This window comes from Epargyreus clarus, unplaced genomic scaffold (genome assembly GCF_041222505.1).
Source record: "Epargyreus clarus isolate Ecla_fem2 unplaced genomic scaffold, WU_Ecla_fem_2.2 ptg000015l, whole genome shotgun sequence".
In the NCBI taxonomy this organism is placed as follows: Eukaryota; Metazoa; Arthropoda; class Insecta; order Lepidoptera; family Hesperiidae; genus Epargyreus; species Epargyreus clarus.
Genome location: NW_027332223.1, coordinates 4,808,696 through 4,825,747, shown reverse-complemented (window position 1 = coordinate 4,825,747; position 17,052 = coordinate 4,808,696). Strand labels below are relative to the sequence as shown.

Genomic DNA, 17,052 nt, shown 5'->3' with positions numbered 1-17,052 from the left:
TACAACTTTTTATAGATGCGTTATTCTGGTTCAAATACATTTTTCCACTTTCCTCTATATAATACGTTAATAGCATCATTTAAAATAATCATCAAATAAAATACTTAGGTTCGAAAACCCTATGTAGGCAGCGTAGGTTTTATCACGATGTTTTCCTTCATCGAACCTTTGGAACTTGTAGTAGGTAGTGCCTAAATTACTCTATTTTGGTTTGGAGGGTTGCATTTCTTTTGAGTCGTTGATACTTATATGGCGTTTAAAGTTAGTCCTCAGTAGAATTGGATATAGCTATCCAAGGTTACATTCGTTACGTTACCGTTCTCGGTACCTGACTTTCCAATTTTCCTAATATGAAAAAACTCTAAGAAAAAAGCTTATGTACCAAGCACGATAAGTTTGAATTTTGGTTTCTCAATCACTTTTCTATAATGTAAACTTTTTTGATATTTTGACCGCCTTCTTGTGTAATAGAGCATGCAGTTCACGATGTTAAGTGGTAAGGACCGCCATCCACTCCTATCTACCTAACTACCTACCTGTACCTACTTGTAACCAAATTCAAATGTCCCAAATTGAACTAGCTTCAACCATAGAAGTATTACTGTCTTTGAGGACTACACCTCTGTTAAAAGTCGAAAATAGGTAGGTGTGGCGGTAACATCGTCTCAGTTATAAGGCAGAAGTGTGACGGTGTTATAGTCCGCGCCAAGCTGCTAGTCCGCCCTAAAGTTGTTGCGAGCAGGTGTAGTCATACAATTTGCTATGGCGACGCGATTTATTTCTATATTAAGAGCGGACTAGCAGTTCTACGCGGACTATACGTGGTGTTACCTCCGCATTCAATCCACGACGTCTTTAAACATATCTATATACAAATGGCTCACTAATTACGTGCATCCACCTGTCATGCGAGCCTTAAGTCCGAGTCCCGATGTCCGTTTGATTAATAACAAGAGCATGTTTTGATTTATGGAGCAAAGCCGACTTGATGCGGCTTGTCCGTCGGCGTCTTATGTGGTACACTATGAGTATATGAATTAAATTTATTTTTATATAATGTGTTAGCTATGTAGTTTTTAGAAATACACTAGTATTGTGCTGTGTGTTTATGTGCATAAGGCTGTTAAGTGTTTTATGTAATATATCGTGTGTAGCCAAAGGGACTCAAATGTATACGCAAATGTCAGCTGATATCCATACTGACAAATACTATGTTTGTCTGTCAGGACATTTGGGCATAACGTTTAATAAATAACACCGAAAATATATTTCACCAATAAATAAAAAATAGGTATCTACTAAAATAAAATAAAAAAATAATTTATTTTTAAGAAACTTTCAAATTATTCAATCTTCGTTGTTCCATTATATTATTGAAAGCACAATCAATTGTGGTTTTAAGTTCGGCCTCTCAATCTGAGGGTTCGAAGTTCGGTTTGCACCTCCGATTTTCTTAACATATACATTACTGTAGGTATTAACAATTATTTGTCACTTGATTTAAGTGTGAAGCAAAACATCGTGAGGAAACCTGAGGGGATTTTAAAAGAGGTGACCCGTGCCCAGTACCCTTAGTATGAGTTTTTACGTTTTTACAAAACTGGCCGTTCTGTTCTGATACAGTCCGATAGGGGCTCATGGGAAATGTATGGACAATTACGTAAACAAATACAAAAACAGTCATTCTTGTAAACACGTAAAAACTCATACTAAGGGTACAGAATAGGTCAGTAATGGGTTGACGACGAATCAAACATTGAGTCCTTAATTCTTACTTCGCAATCTTCAATATTATTACGATAGGTAACTAAGAATGTCCTTAAAATATTGGAACAGGAGCAAAAAGTACGTTCTTAGAACACGTCAATGCACTCATACGAAATGCAATAACATTTGCAGTAGCTATCAAGTCAGCTGTAAATCTTCACGTATGCGGCACACTCAAAGAGCGCAATCAATATTAAATCATAGCAGAGACATCGATGTTCGATAACTTATTTTATTGTAAAATATGTTTAGTGAATCTATTTTCGAAAAAAAAAATGTAGGTTACTGATTGTTGGTCACTCAAGTAACAAATTGAAACTGCGACAGCGGATTGAACAACTGTTTAGTACAACTGTTTTGTGGTAAGGGAGACAGACTTTTCCGAGGCGTTCCAGCTTAGTCCTCAGGGGTAGCGGCGCATCTGTGGCCGACCTCAGGTAGGAATACCTAATCCAATCTGGGGTTGATTACAGATGTCCATGGGCGGCAGTAGCCACTTACCATCAGGTGGACTGCATGCTCGTCTGCTACTCTTATATTATTAAAAAAAAAATTAAGTGACAAGGTGCTAGTATACACCTATTGCTTACGCGATAGTAGCTAATGCTTGGTAAGATCTCAGTCTACTCGTAAATATATTAATCGCATCAGATACGGGCTGTGAGAGACAAAATCTTCCTTTTGATTTGAAGATTTGAAGGGTATGGAAAGGAAGGTCATGTACTATGCAGTCATGTACTATGCAGGTTAGAAACGTAAACAATGTAAATAGTAAAGTTAGCATTCAAATCCTATCTGGGATTGGTTATAAAAGGGCTGCCGTATTTGTATATTGAATATCCCAGCATCCTGGTTTAAAGGGCAAGGAAGGTACAATTATAAAAGGGAAATACTTACTGCAAGTAAGCCTTCAAGTATAACATCGCATTTGTGGTCAACCAAGTAGCACTCTAATCCTATCTAAGCTTGACTGTGGCTTGACTATAAATATCTGTAAGCTGTATCCAGCGTATGTACCCCTACCCTGAATCTCTTTTATTTTATATTTCTTGTGCAACAAGTAATGGTTGCCTGGAAGAGATCGCTATTTTAGTGTTAAGGCCGCCAATTGTACATTAGTTTTTTTTTTAAATATTGTATTTTTTACTTTAAATTTGGTGTACAATAAAGAGTTTTGTATTGTATTGCATTGTGTGTATCATATCTATATACATATACTTCTCTACTCCATTCGTCGTGCTACTTATATTTTATAAAAAAATACTTTTAAATATGAACCGCAAGAGAGAATGTGAAAAAGATCCGACACTAGATCGCGGCTTTAACCCCTGACTCCGAACTCGTAAGCCGAGTCATTTATCAACAATCAAGGTGACCATACTATTCCATTAAAATGTCCGTGAACGTACTGTAGAGCTGATGGAGGTTTTCGTGGTCCGGAACTTCCAAATTCTGCATTACGTTCTTTAAAATATAGTAATAAATTGTGTAACTAATAATAACATTTATATGTGTTAAGTAAGAAGTTTAGAATGGTAACAGTAGATCCTGATTGTAAGGTGGTAGAGCGTTTTGTGGTTCGACTCAGGAGGCACCATCGCCATTTCTATTTCTGCCTAACAACAGCAGTGGTTTCACGGGCAAGGGAAGCACTTAGCTGAGGCATAGTCCTCAGGGGTGGGCAGTGCAAGATTATAATCTGAACTAAACTGATACGCATAGGCGGCAGTAGTCACTTTAATTCCATTTTACGTTTCCTTACAAAGTTGTCCGGTTGAAGCGACTGTGTTCTCGTCTATATTACGTTATAAAGAGAAATCAGTTCAAATTTATCGATCAAAAACATCGAGCATGTTATCCATCGAGTCCATCAAAAACATTGAGCATGTTATCCATCGAGACTTTTACTGGTTCTGCTACCTTCTATTTTCCCTTAAATTAAATCACCTGAACTATAGGTACTAGTTCTGCCACCGTTTATTCTGCCACAAGTTCTTGGAAATCCTGAAATATGACCATATGATGAAATATGAAATATGAATATTTTGAAGGTGGTAGAACCCTTTGTGGTTCGACTCCGGCGGCACCACCGCCACACCTATTTCTACCTAATAACAGCAGTGTTAGGCGCTGCTGTGTTCCGGTTTTATGGGTGTGGTAAGGGAGACAGACTTTTCCGAGGCGTTCCAGCTTAGTCCTCAGGGGTAGCGGCGCATCTGTGGCGGACCTCAGGTAGGAATATCTTATCCTATCTGGGGTTGATTACAGATGTCCATGGGCGGCAGTAGCCACTTACCATCAGGTGGACTGCATGCTCGTCTGCTACCCTTATATTATAAAAAAAAAAAAAAATGACCTCAGAACTTACTTATTTACGGTCCAAAAAGATGGCCACACTAGCTTAATAAATATAAATCTCTTCATCTGTAACACATAACACTTCGGTTGAGCGATGGCTGCGGGGCGGGGGCAGGTGCGCGCGCGCACACATTTGTCACTGTAGCCGACGATTAGTCATCTCATTGAAACATTAACTCGGGAACTAATCACGCTGACTAATGGAGCCCCCCGTCGACACTCCAAAGTTTCATGCCTTTTCAATCGTGTGAAACGCCGACGCGGTTTCACGCCGCGGTGATCGTTGCGATAACGGATATGCTGTAGGTATGTGATACTTGTGTATCATATACTACTCCTGGACACTGGTCTTGAGTTAGTTACAAAATGATAATGTATTTCTCCATGTCACTTTAGAATACCTTACCAGAACACCGCATAGAAATACCTTACATATTTTCTATATAAGGCTCTCATGCCTCCCTCCTGCCTTACGAGGCAAGTTTCCTTGCGACGTTTTCTTGATTATTTGAAATAAGTAGGAAGGTATGTGATTTCGAAAAATCCGATATGCTATCTGGAATTCAAAATTCCGATATTAGAGACTCAAAATATCACTTACCACTTAAATTATATAATTGTTATTTAAAAGGGAAAATATCCATCTCTACAAATATTGTCAGTACTAAAAGGATAATCGTAGCTAATGCCGACTCATATGACGACTGACGACGTCTCCGGCCAACCGATCGCTAAGCACTACATATCGTACACAATTACACAAACCTATAAAGTCCAAGGGGACAAAATTATAATGTATCAAATCAAATCAAATCATTTTTTTAAAATTCAAAATAGGTTCTTTACAGAGCACTTTTTGAATGTCAATACAACTACCACCACCTCACAAGGTGTTTCGTTATGGAGAAGAAGCGGCGAAAGAAACTCCATAACACACATCTTTAAAAAAAAAAGTTTTTTAACATTGTTAAACTTAACCTAATGGTACATGTGGAGCTGGAACTACTTCAGACCACACCGTTTTGTCACTCAAATAATCACTTAGTTTATAGTACGCTTTTTAGATAGACTATAAACAAGCAGTATAAATTGAAGTATGACACCAATATGACATTGTTTAATATTACTTACTTCCTAGTATATACTTACAAAATGTTCCTACGTAGGTAGTGTACTCGCACTATCTAGACAATTCATACGGGTCTTCATCATATAAAGCTCATCATAGAAGTGTCATAGTTACACCTAGAACATATAGGTACACAGTTTAGCCGACCAAAAGAGTAATAGCATTAATGCTGTGTAGGGCAAGTTTAATCGCAGTAACGATAATGGCAAGGTTTATGCTCATGCGCGTACGCAGCCTTCACGGAGCAACCAGCAAAAAGTACACCATAAAGACCGTTTATGGCGGCAAATAAAGCTCCGCCATCTTCCCCGTAGTCCCGTAGTGAATTATTGCTTTATTGCTTCAGAAATATTTCACAAACAGAAAATATTTTATGATTCTCCAGTTAAGAGCGCCATATATCATTTAAAGCCATAGATAATAAAATTCGTAAGTCACCAACGACGAGACAAAAGTGCAATACGGATTGATCCGACAGATCTGAAAATATATACCTTTTATCCAACCTAAAATATCTAGATCTGTAAAAAAATATTGTCCATGAGCTCTCCCGCATACAAATATTATTATAAAATATTTTTTAAAAAATCAGTTTTAATTTAGTTAAAAAAAAAGATCTTTTATTGTAGTTATTTATAACATTGAAGTTTTATTGAAGTAGTAAACGAGCATACAGTCCATCTGATGGTAAGTGGCCAATGCTACCCTTGGACATTTATAAATAACCCCAGATAAGACTAAAATCCTACCGGAGGTCGCCACAGATGCATTGCTAACCCTCAAGACTAAGTCGGAACAACTCGGATCTGTACTTACCATTATAGAGTCACTAAATTACGTTCAAAACAACACATAAATGTATGTACAAACAGTTAAGTCCTACATTCGTATCATGTGATGGATTGTAAAATGTTTTTGCGATCAAACATACGCACGACACTCCGTCTCGTGTAATTATGCATAAAATATTTATTTCGGAGCGAACATCGGGAATTTCGCGTTTCGACGGTTGAAACATAAAATTGGAATAGTTAATGCTCGGCGAAATCGTTAAAGCGAGTGAAGACTGTAATTGGAAGGCATTAAATATAAGCAGGATTGTTATAGCTGACTGTTAAACCCTTAGTGGACATTAGTCCTGTGTTATACTGTAGGATACAGACTGTTGTAACGTTACATGCAATGTAACATGAAGGGAGCATTTCATAAGAAGCAGCGCGCACGAATTAAGCATGCACCCACTCGCATGTTTCCGGCATGCTCGTGGCAAACATAGCTCAGTCTGTCGCGAACACCGAAAGGATGGATCGTGAAGACCAAATATTAGCGACGATGGTTGTTGATGTTGATGATCGCGGAGCGCACGATTTGAAATGCTCTGTACCCTTACCATGAGTTTTCAAAACATATCACAATTTTACTCAATCCATTGTTCTGTTCCGTTTGCTTAGTAGACTGAGTAAACGTAACAATAAGTAAGTGCTCAAGTCTTTGTGTCTGATTGGAAATTGTGAGGGGAAATGCGTACACAAATACCAAAATAGTCATATAATGTCAAAACGTAAAAAGTCATGGTAAGGGTACTGTTCGCGCGCCTAGTGTGCACGGTTCTTGCGCGTAAGGTGTCTTTTTTTTTTTTTTGGTTACGAGGGGGAAACCTTCAAAAGGTACCCTATGCCGTGGGAGCGGCACGGGGTTATGTGGGATTCTTACCGCACTAAAACCCCCCCGGTGGCCGTCCTCGGCGCTGCGTAGAGAACTCCGGGATCTCCAAAGGAACGCAACCGGAGTCCTCTTAGCGCGTTGCCCCATCGGGCTCTGCTCAGGTGAGCTTGACGCTCGCCACACCGTCTGGTGGGCACGACGGTATGCGGCCACACATACCGCCGTCCTTCCCGGGGTCACTAGCCGGGCAGTTCGAGCTCCCACTCTTGCCACCCGCAACCCCGGAAGCCCCTTTTAGTCGCCTCTTACGACAGGCAGGGGATACCGTAGCCCTATTCTGGTCCCGGAACTACAGGGACACCGCGCCGGTGGACGTTATCTACGCCCGCGGCGACTCCTCCTCGGAGCGGGTTCAGCGCGCTCCCTAGCTCGCTCGGCGTCTTCCTTCGCGGACATGACTATGTCGCAGAAGGTGATCATGCCTTCCCAGGCTTCGCTGCGCTGAACCATCGCTCCAACAATGGCGGCTGGAGACAGGTCCGGTCCCACTTTTGACACGAGGATCCGCCGCTGAGACTCCCACGCTGGGCAGTACTGCAGCGTGTGCTGTGCGGAATCCTCGTGGTGCCGCGCGTAAGGTGTCTACACTATGGGTTTTTTTTATAATATGGAGTAGCAGACGAGCATGCAGTCCACCTGATGGTAAGTCCAGCCCATGGATATCTGTAATCGACTCCAGATAGGATTCGATATTTGTATCGGAGGTCGGCCATAGATGCGCCGCTACCCCTGAGGACAAAGTTGGAACGCCTCGGAAAAGTATGTCTCCCGTTAACACCCTGCAAACCAGAACACAGCAGAGCTTATCACTGCTGTTATGAGGCAGAAATAGGTGGCGATGGTGCCGCCGGACTCGAACCACAAAGGGTTCTATCACCTTCAAGTTCTGAAGTCTGTTACATTGCATGATACATTGTGAAAATGGACGGTAAATTATTTCACTGCGTGTTACATTGCATGTTTATTTATTTATTTATTTACTCTTTATTGGCCATGTTAAAAACAGTGTGGTACAAAAGGCGGACTTAATGCTAAATAGCATTTCCTCCCAGTCATCCTTAGGGATGTGCAGAAAAATTGATGTTATGCATGTTACGTTGCAGCAGTCTGCACCCACCTTTATACGCTACAATGTTTGCGTCGCGCCGCGTTCGCTACGCCCCGCGAACGCGTTTAATCATAGGTCGTATTATCTTGTACAGTTCTACGTATTGTCGAATAGGTGTTAGATGTCCGATGTTTTTCTAAATAGCCATTTGTGGTTTTGGTAACACCTTAGGCAACGCGTAATATAATTGCATTGAAAATTATTGTCAGACAAATACTTTTAAAGTACAAAAATGTAAATGTTAATGTCTATGATTATTGCTAACCAGAAGCCTGCTTTCGAAAATAAAGACTCCCAAGTTGTAAACCCATAAATTAATTTATTTACTACACTTGTCAGCGTCTCATTATGTCGTCGCACGAAATCAGTGGTAATAAACAGGGCGAAAAGAAATTGTGCTCGAAAAAAATCTGTCCCAACAAAGAGGCATTTGAAAACATGTGTCCGGAGCGATAGCAAAACAAATATCGTCGCCAAGTAGATTTGGCTCGCCCCGTGAGCTCGGTTCGAAACAAAAGAAAGTCCCCATTTCGTTCCACGAACGATCCAACATTTCGGCAACAAAGTAATTGTCGACTTTTTTCACAAACAAACCGTGCGTCATAACTTCTGGGAAGGCTTAAGAACGCTACGGAGGTGAGCTCGGTGGAGATCAGTTAGGCTGTGACCGCACTAGACGCAAATCAGAACATTGAGGTTGAAATGTTTACTAGTTTAACGATTTTTGTTGGTTTCAAATACAGAGTAAATTTTCTACCTAAACACAATTAATCTGTGAAAGAGAAAGTTATAGGGTTATCATATAATATTGTTTTAAATATTTTTTTGATTGCTGACAGAAGCTTAGATTCGTTGGATAAACTGTCAAATCCAATCGCTTTAAAATTAGTAGGCATCTAAACTGCATATTTTGTAGTGATTTAGTAATAAGTACTAAAGGCGCTGCTTCTCCATAAATATTTGTAGTTAAACCAAAAGCCGGATAATATCGTCAATATTGACAAACCAAAACTGCCCAGTGCAGTCAGACCCTTATTCTTTATGCAACATTAGTGCAACCATTATACAGACACGGTTTTGGCATGCAAACTCATTAGGACCTTTTTGGGTCCTTGCAGAACATTGAAATATTACGATTGTTATGGTTATCGTCATTAGTGATGTCGCGAGATGATTCGAATGATGTGGTTGGCACGTTTGACAGTTATGAATTGTATTACTTAATTTTTATGCATCCACGAATATTAATATACGTATATAGTAATATTGCTATTCTGAGAATTAGGAAATTACTAATCCTGTATTAATTTAGAATTAAGGTAATGCCGTAACTTAAATGATTAAGAAGTATTTAACGCAAGTGCAGGTAAGTAAAATGCCTACCTATGAGATGCGTTTTTTCTCACATTATTTAGAATAATGTGTCTCATAGGGTTAGGGCATCAAAAAGGATTCATTATAAAACTTTACTGACAGGTATCAACACAGTAATAAATTGATTATATGATTGAAGTAGTGTTGCCCAAATTCAGTCTTGGTCTTGCAGTCTTGGTCTTGTTCTTGCGTTTTTGCAAGACCAAGACCAAGAACAAGACCGCGTATTTTTAGCAAGACCAAGACCAAGACTGACCGTGCAAGACTTGAGCAAGAACAAGACATAGCCTGCAAGACTCTTGCGTCTTGCAGCTAGGACTTAGCGCTATTTCACTGAGTAGTTAGGTGTAACAGTTCGGTGTATAGCAAATATGTTTTAGCAAATGTAAGCTTATAAATCATAAATGTTTATTAAGAAACAGTTACTTCCATGGAAAACGACATATAGGTCAGTTGATTTTTCGAATTTGTTATCAAATCTTCAGTTATTTATTAATCTGCTTGATCTTTACTATGGCTATGTTAATTCAAGCTCACAATGTTCCAATTCTAATACGTTTTTCTAAGATTTAAAGTAAACTTTAATAAATAGTAATAGACTAATAGGTAATTGCAAGACTTGCAAGACTCTTGCTGCAAGACCAAGACCAAGACCAAGACTGGGAGCGCAAGACCAAGACCAAGACCAAGATCAGGTGTATTGGCGCAAGACCAAGACCAAGACTGGCTAAGTCTCGTCTTGTTCTTGCATTTGGGCAACACTAGATTGAAGTGGCAAACATGTATGCAGTCCACCTAATGACAAGTGGTCACTGCCGCCTGTGGACGTTCGTAACCAAGCCAAGCCAACAGGGTGTACCGGAAGCCTATACAGAAGCGTTGCCACCTTCGAGGATTAGAATGACTCGTCCAATAGTAAGTCAGCCTGCATCCACATCCTACCAAAATGCAAGAATTGATTCACACTGGAATAAAGTGTGGCGGTGGTTCGTCCTCGTTCAAAACATACACGTTCTACTCATCGATGTTTATATTATTGAAAAATATAGTAACTTTATGTAGGTACAGTTGTAAAAGAGGAGAAATCAACCCTTTTCTAATTATAAACCTATCAAGTCGTATTGTATGCACATAAATCGCAATGTCTAATTTAATTGAGCACATTTCCGTCCGCCGTGCAGTCAGCCCGGGGGCAGCCAGTCGTTCGTGAAAAATGGAAGAAAAACTGAATTTTCAAATAGGAAATTACGTCGTCGAATTGGTGGAGCGTTTGTTACATGGACTTAAATTATAGATATGCCATTCGATTTAAAATTGTATGGTTTTTAATGACATGTGAGTTCCACTGAAGTTATTGGAGTTTTGAAAAAAAGGGAGGTACGCAATATTCTTTTAACTCTACCTCAAAAAAGAGGGGGGTGGTATACATATAACAATATTACAAGGCAAACTTAATTTGCCTTGTTAATATTATGAACCAGTTTAAAAATCACTCTAAGTACTTTATCTTTTTGGTTAGATTAACCTTAATAACAAGAATTATTTTGTCTAAATTTCTTATGTAAAATTTAAAACCTTAGGGCTCATGCATGTCTTTATACGCTCAGCGTATCCGAACTGAAGTCAGCGTACTAACATTATGACGTCACTACGGCCGTATCTAGGATTTAAATCTGCGGTACGTAATGTATTAACTCCAGTTGGTAGGGCTGTCAGTGTAATTTTTCAGCGTTGGCAGTGCAATCGGATGTGCACCGGCGGCACCGGCCTTTTTGTTTCTGCAGCGGTCGACTCCGTGATGGTTTTCGGAAGCGAGGTCGCCACTCATCGCCATTCGACTATCGGCCAATATTTCACTTCGAATTTATTGACTTCTCAGTAATTTCGCCATGGTAAATGTCGGTGTAAAGGTACAATTTGAATGGGATGCTCTTTTGGAAAATAGCCCATATTTTACTTGGGTATGTGTTGATTACGGTATATATTTTCATGCTGGAATTACATTGTGTTGTCTATGTTTAAATACGGCAAGGAGTGTGATCGCTATGGTAGGGCTTACTGCGTTGCGTAGGGCTGACCTAGTAATTGTTGATACGTTGAGTTCTAATTAAAGGCCAGTAGGTACTCAGTCGCTGTGTTCCGTTTTGAAGGGTGTGGTAAGGGAGACATACTTTTCCGAGGCGTTCCAGCTTAGTCCTCCTCATGGGTAGCAGCGCATGTGTGGTCAATCTCAGGTAGGAATATCTCATCCTATCTGGAGTTGATTACGGATGTTCATGGGCGGCAGTAGCCACTTACCATCAGGTGGACTGCATACTCTGCTTCTCCTATAAAAAAGCAGCAATTACAGCGCTTGTGTAAACTTTTAACAAATATTTATACATACAACTATTTATTGTATCTATTTATTTATAGGAAATAATAATAAATTAGAGATCGTTTTCTAAAACTTGATTCCGCGAAACTTAACCAACTGAACGTAATGTACAATTGATTGGTCTGATCCAACCACTTTCAAGTTAAATATGAATCCTTAAGAATTGTGAGGAATTCAATCGGTAAGAATAATAACAGTAGTTTGCTCTAAGTTTGCAAAATGTTTTGTGTTTCAATGTTTTTGTTTTTGATCTCTTTACTGTATAATGTATTTTGTGTATTATATTCTAATTTAAATGGATTATGAGAACAAAAAACACAGAAAACCTCTCTACTTACGAGTACTTACCTACACAAGGTAAAACTAACTTTGAGACATCCACCATTTTCCAAATGGATGGGTGTTGGTCTTAGCTGTTACTATTTGGTTCTTCCCACATAAAACACAAAAAGTTCTACCTTTAAGTAATTAGGTATAGAATTTCAACAAATAAGATAAAGCATTAAATGTATATCTGTAACTTACTTTATAAATAATACGGATTTTTGTGAAGCTGGTGAGAGATGAAACGACTTCTGACGACTACGATGGTTCCTTCATATGTAAGTCAACCGGCATTTAAACCCTTATACCGTAACTCACCCTTAACCCTAACCCGTAACCCTTATACCGTGTAACTCAGAACTACTGCACGCTAGAATTAGGTGTAGCGGTAGTGCATCCCCGGTCAAACCATACCGGTTCTACCACTTTCCAAAAATATTAAAAATAAGCATTACGGTCCCATAAAACCAGGTTTGGAAACAACAGGAAAATCATATTGAAGCATGTTTCCGTGGGAAAGCGTCACGTTGTCACAATGAAGCGGAATATCATTACACTATTACATCCAAAATACACCGTACACCGTAAACCGTACACGTACATTGCCCCGTGAGAATGTATTGTTTCACTAACATGTCATAACATGTAATCTGGTATATTAACAACTAGTTGCGACGTTCTGTGGGTTGTTCATTAACCGTAATGACGTCATCTGGAAGAGTAGGTTCCTACAGGTACAGTTTGGTCGCTTAAAGTAGTGGTTCCCAACTTTTTGCCAGAGGCCGCTTAGCTATGACACTTTAATTGTAAGTTAATTTTAGGCTGAAATGGCAAACGAACATGTAAACCGATTAATGTCATGATGTCACTGCCGTTCTTGGACATTTGTAGTGAGTCCCAAATGATGTCGATGAAAAGTCAAATCAAATCAAATTTTTTTATTCAAAATAGGTTCTTTACAGAGCACTTTTTGAATGTCAATACAATGTCGATGTTAGTGAAGGATTCATTCCCATTCATGAGGACTAAGTTGGGATGACTAGTGTACTCGTATCGGTAAGGTCTTATGACTGTCCTTCAATACAAAGCACAGCAGCACTTAAAGCTCTACGAATTCTCCCTTACAGGTTATTGCTAATTGGTGGGACGGTGGTCTTAGGACGCTTATACATTAACCTACACTGAAATATATATGTTTAAAAGCATTAAGTATCTTTAGTAGGTCATAAAATATCGGCATATTGTTGTCGGTCATAAAGTACGCTGGGACAGTGTACAAACCACTTTATACGGTGAACTAAATGTAGCGTCGTTGTTGTAATGATCACCTTGTATGTTCTAGTATCGTGTGATTGCGATTGTCAAGGAAATTGGGCGGATATAGGGCGGATAACAAATAATTAGAAATGCAACATAATTTTACTGGATGAAAACGTAATATACATCTGTCGGTGCCAACATTTTGCTCTTAAAGCATAACACATATTGTATAGAAAAATAATTGTAGTAAGTTGGATAGCATCATGCATTTACAAATTGGACTGTTTCTAGAGACTAGACAACATTTTCCGTAAGTGTAAAAAATCCAAATAACTACAATAATATTATCTACCAGCTAATTCCTAGAATCGATTCAGAATGAGTTAGATATACATAATTATTGTTGGTAAACTTTTAATTAGACTTTGGCGATAGTTAGATAGATAACATAACTTTGAACAAATCATAAATGTAAAATTCAGCCCTACCACTAAGTCTGAGTGATGAAGGTAGAGCTATAATCATACAGTTTCTGAAACGATGTCATATTAAACCTTATAAAATATATGTTGCCTAATTATCCAACAATCGAACCACACCAAAACGTTAAGCCCTTATAAAAAGTAGTCGACAAATATATCCGTAATATTATTTCATTTCGTAAAACGGCTGCGTGAACGTTGAACGAGGCACGAAATATTGCCCATTCTAATAACCGTAACACTGCCCATAACTCAATTAAAACAAGAGTCCATTTAAAATTACCATCTTAATCACACGCACTGGGCACGCTACCTGGCTTGTGTCAACAAAAAATGCTAGAAGAGCCTGTTTATTGTTTTAACTTTGTTCGCTTTAACTTTGCCTTTAATTTGCTTTTTTGCTATAGCAGCGTAGACGTTTTGAGCAAACAGGCATGTTCTGCCTTTTTGCTTATAACTTAAATCCAGCTTTGCATCACAATTTTTTTTTAATAATAAACGGAAAACAGTAAATTAATTAAAATGGACACTGATATCATACGTTAATTTAAACATTTTAAAACAATAATAGCCGTGTTTCTTGTTTAAAGAATTTAATAAGACAGACATAATAGATGTGGTCCAGGAAATATTATAAGGCGTTTTAATTTAGTCCTTAGGGAAATGTGTCAAATTTTAGGCAGGATTCCTATAATCTTATAAACACTATTCCGTTTATAAGATCTGGTATAATTGCTCAGAAATATCTTCACGAAATATTGCCCACTATAATAAGCGTAACACTGCCCATAACTCAATTAAAACAAGTCCATTTATAATTACCATCTTAATCACACGCACTGGGCACGCTACCTGGCTTGTGTCAACAAAAAATGCTAGAAAAGCCTGTTTATTGTTTTAACTTTGTTCGCTTTAACTTTACCTTTAATTTGCTTTTTTGCTATAGCAGCGTAGACGTTTTGAGCAAGCAGGTATGTTCTGCCTTTTTGCTTATAACTTAAATCCAGCTTTGCATCACAAAATATTTTTTAATAATAAACGGAAAACAGTAAATTAATTAAAATTGACACTGATATCATACGTTAATTTAAACATTTTAAAGCAATAATATCTGTGTTTCTTGTTTACAGAATTTAATAAGACAGACATAATAGATGTGGTCCAGGAAATATCTATTATAAGGCGTTTTAATTTAGTCCTTAGGGAAATGTGTCAAATTTTAGGCAGGAGTCCTATCATGTTCTAAACACTATTCTGTTTATGAGATGGTCTATAATAGACAGATTGATATAATTGCTCAGAAATATCTTCACGAAATATTGCCCATTATAATAAGCGTAACACTGCCCATAACTCAATTAAAACAAGAGTCCATTTATAATTACCATCTTAATCACACGCACTGGGCACGCTAGCTGGCTTGTGTAAACAAAAATGTTGCTAGAAGAGCCTATTTATTGTTTTAACTAATTTTGATCAATTTAACTTTGCTTTTAAATTGTTTTTTTTTGTTCTACGCGTAAGTGCCTTAGAAGCTTGCAGCAAACCAGGTATGGTCTGCCTTTTTGCTTATAACTTAAATTTAGCTTTGCAGCGGAAAAAGATATGGTAATAAACATAATACGGAAAGTTTACATACAATTGACACTAAATGTCATTATACGTTGATTTAAAATTTTTAAGTGATAAACTAAAAAAAAATTGTATGAACCTGTGTTCTTTATTTAAATAATTAACTAAAACAGACATAATAATAGTCAATAACGGTCAAAAAATATTATAAAGGGTTTTAACTTAGTCCTTAAGAAAAGCGACGCATACTTACGAGTACGTGATAAATTTTAGATAGGATTCTTATTATCTTATACTCGTAGACCCTGTACTGTTGTTCAACATATTTTTTCAGAGATATCTCTCTATTTCTAAAAAGGCATTAGAAGTCACATCCAGCTAACCGTTGATTAACCGTCCTAATTCGGTGAGAAGTAGAACAAGCTTGGGGCAAGTGATGAAAAATCTTAAATAATGTGTTTTGAGACGTCGACAAGTCAACGATTAGCCGTGCGATCTATCACGGTGCCATGTTCTTTCTTTAGCGCCACGTCGCCAACAGTGCGTTTATTTTTTATCTAATGGTTTCAAATTAGACTTAAAAAGTGAGTAGGTATATAGTGTTCAGCAAATTCATACATTTAAACGCATTTTTCCATCCATCCAATACAGTTTAGAGGACTACTGAACCATACATTACCTATTGAATCTAACTGTTGAATATAGTCGTTAACATGCGTTGAAACTCTTGAACACTGAGATGGTTACCTCTTATGGGTGTAGGTAGGTACATCTTTCGAACGAAAAGTCGTAAAACATTTTGAAGGCCTTATATGCAATTTGAAAACATAAAACATCTAGTTAATAACTAGTATGTATCCTCATCTACCTATCGGCATTAGAACAGCTTGGGAGAGCAAGCCCCAGCTCTTCCCCAATACGGGAAAGACACCCCCTAACTAGTGGGACATAAAAAGATTTCTATAGTAATATGTACTACTCGATTAGGTACGATAGTAATACTACATTTCTGGACCGTAACCATCGTTAACATCTACCCATGGAATAATTTCAATCATTTAGCGTAACTATTATAAGGAAAATAAGAAAAAGTCGTGAATAATGTGTTTGAGACGTTGACGAGTCCGCGATTAGCTGTATAATCCATCACGCTGTCACGCCGTCCCGTCACTTGTATTGTGCTGGTAACGGGACAAACCTTGCTTATTTAGGTGATTTGTGTACTAAGAAAAACAATTATGGCTGTAAACTTTCGCAAGAGTAAGTGACGGTATTTAAATAAGTAACACATAATCATAATATCGTAAATGTTGTGGAAATTCATCGTCACTAACAGAATGTTTTTTATGATATAAATGTAGTATACAAGTGGTTCTACCCTTAAGGGCTAAGATGGAACGCCTCGGATAAATATGTCTCCTCAGTCCTCACCCTTGAAATCGGAACATACTAGGCAGAAATAGGCGATGGCGCGCCTGAAATCAGTCCTCCATGGGTCCAATGAGTCCTCCATGGACTTTTAAACAAATCTGGTTCAAATGTTTGGTAAGGCTATTCAGGAGAAGTAATGAATTTG

General features: G+C 38.1%; 1 long non-coding RNA gene across 1 annotated transcript in view; it reads right to left on the bottom strand.

The window, feature by feature from the left end:
• LOC140748355 (uncharacterized) overlaps positions 1 to 17,052 on the bottom strand; it is a 364,249-nt gene that overhangs the window by 21,850 nt on the left and 325,347 nt on the right. The gene's annotated exons all lie outside the window — the stretch shown is intronic.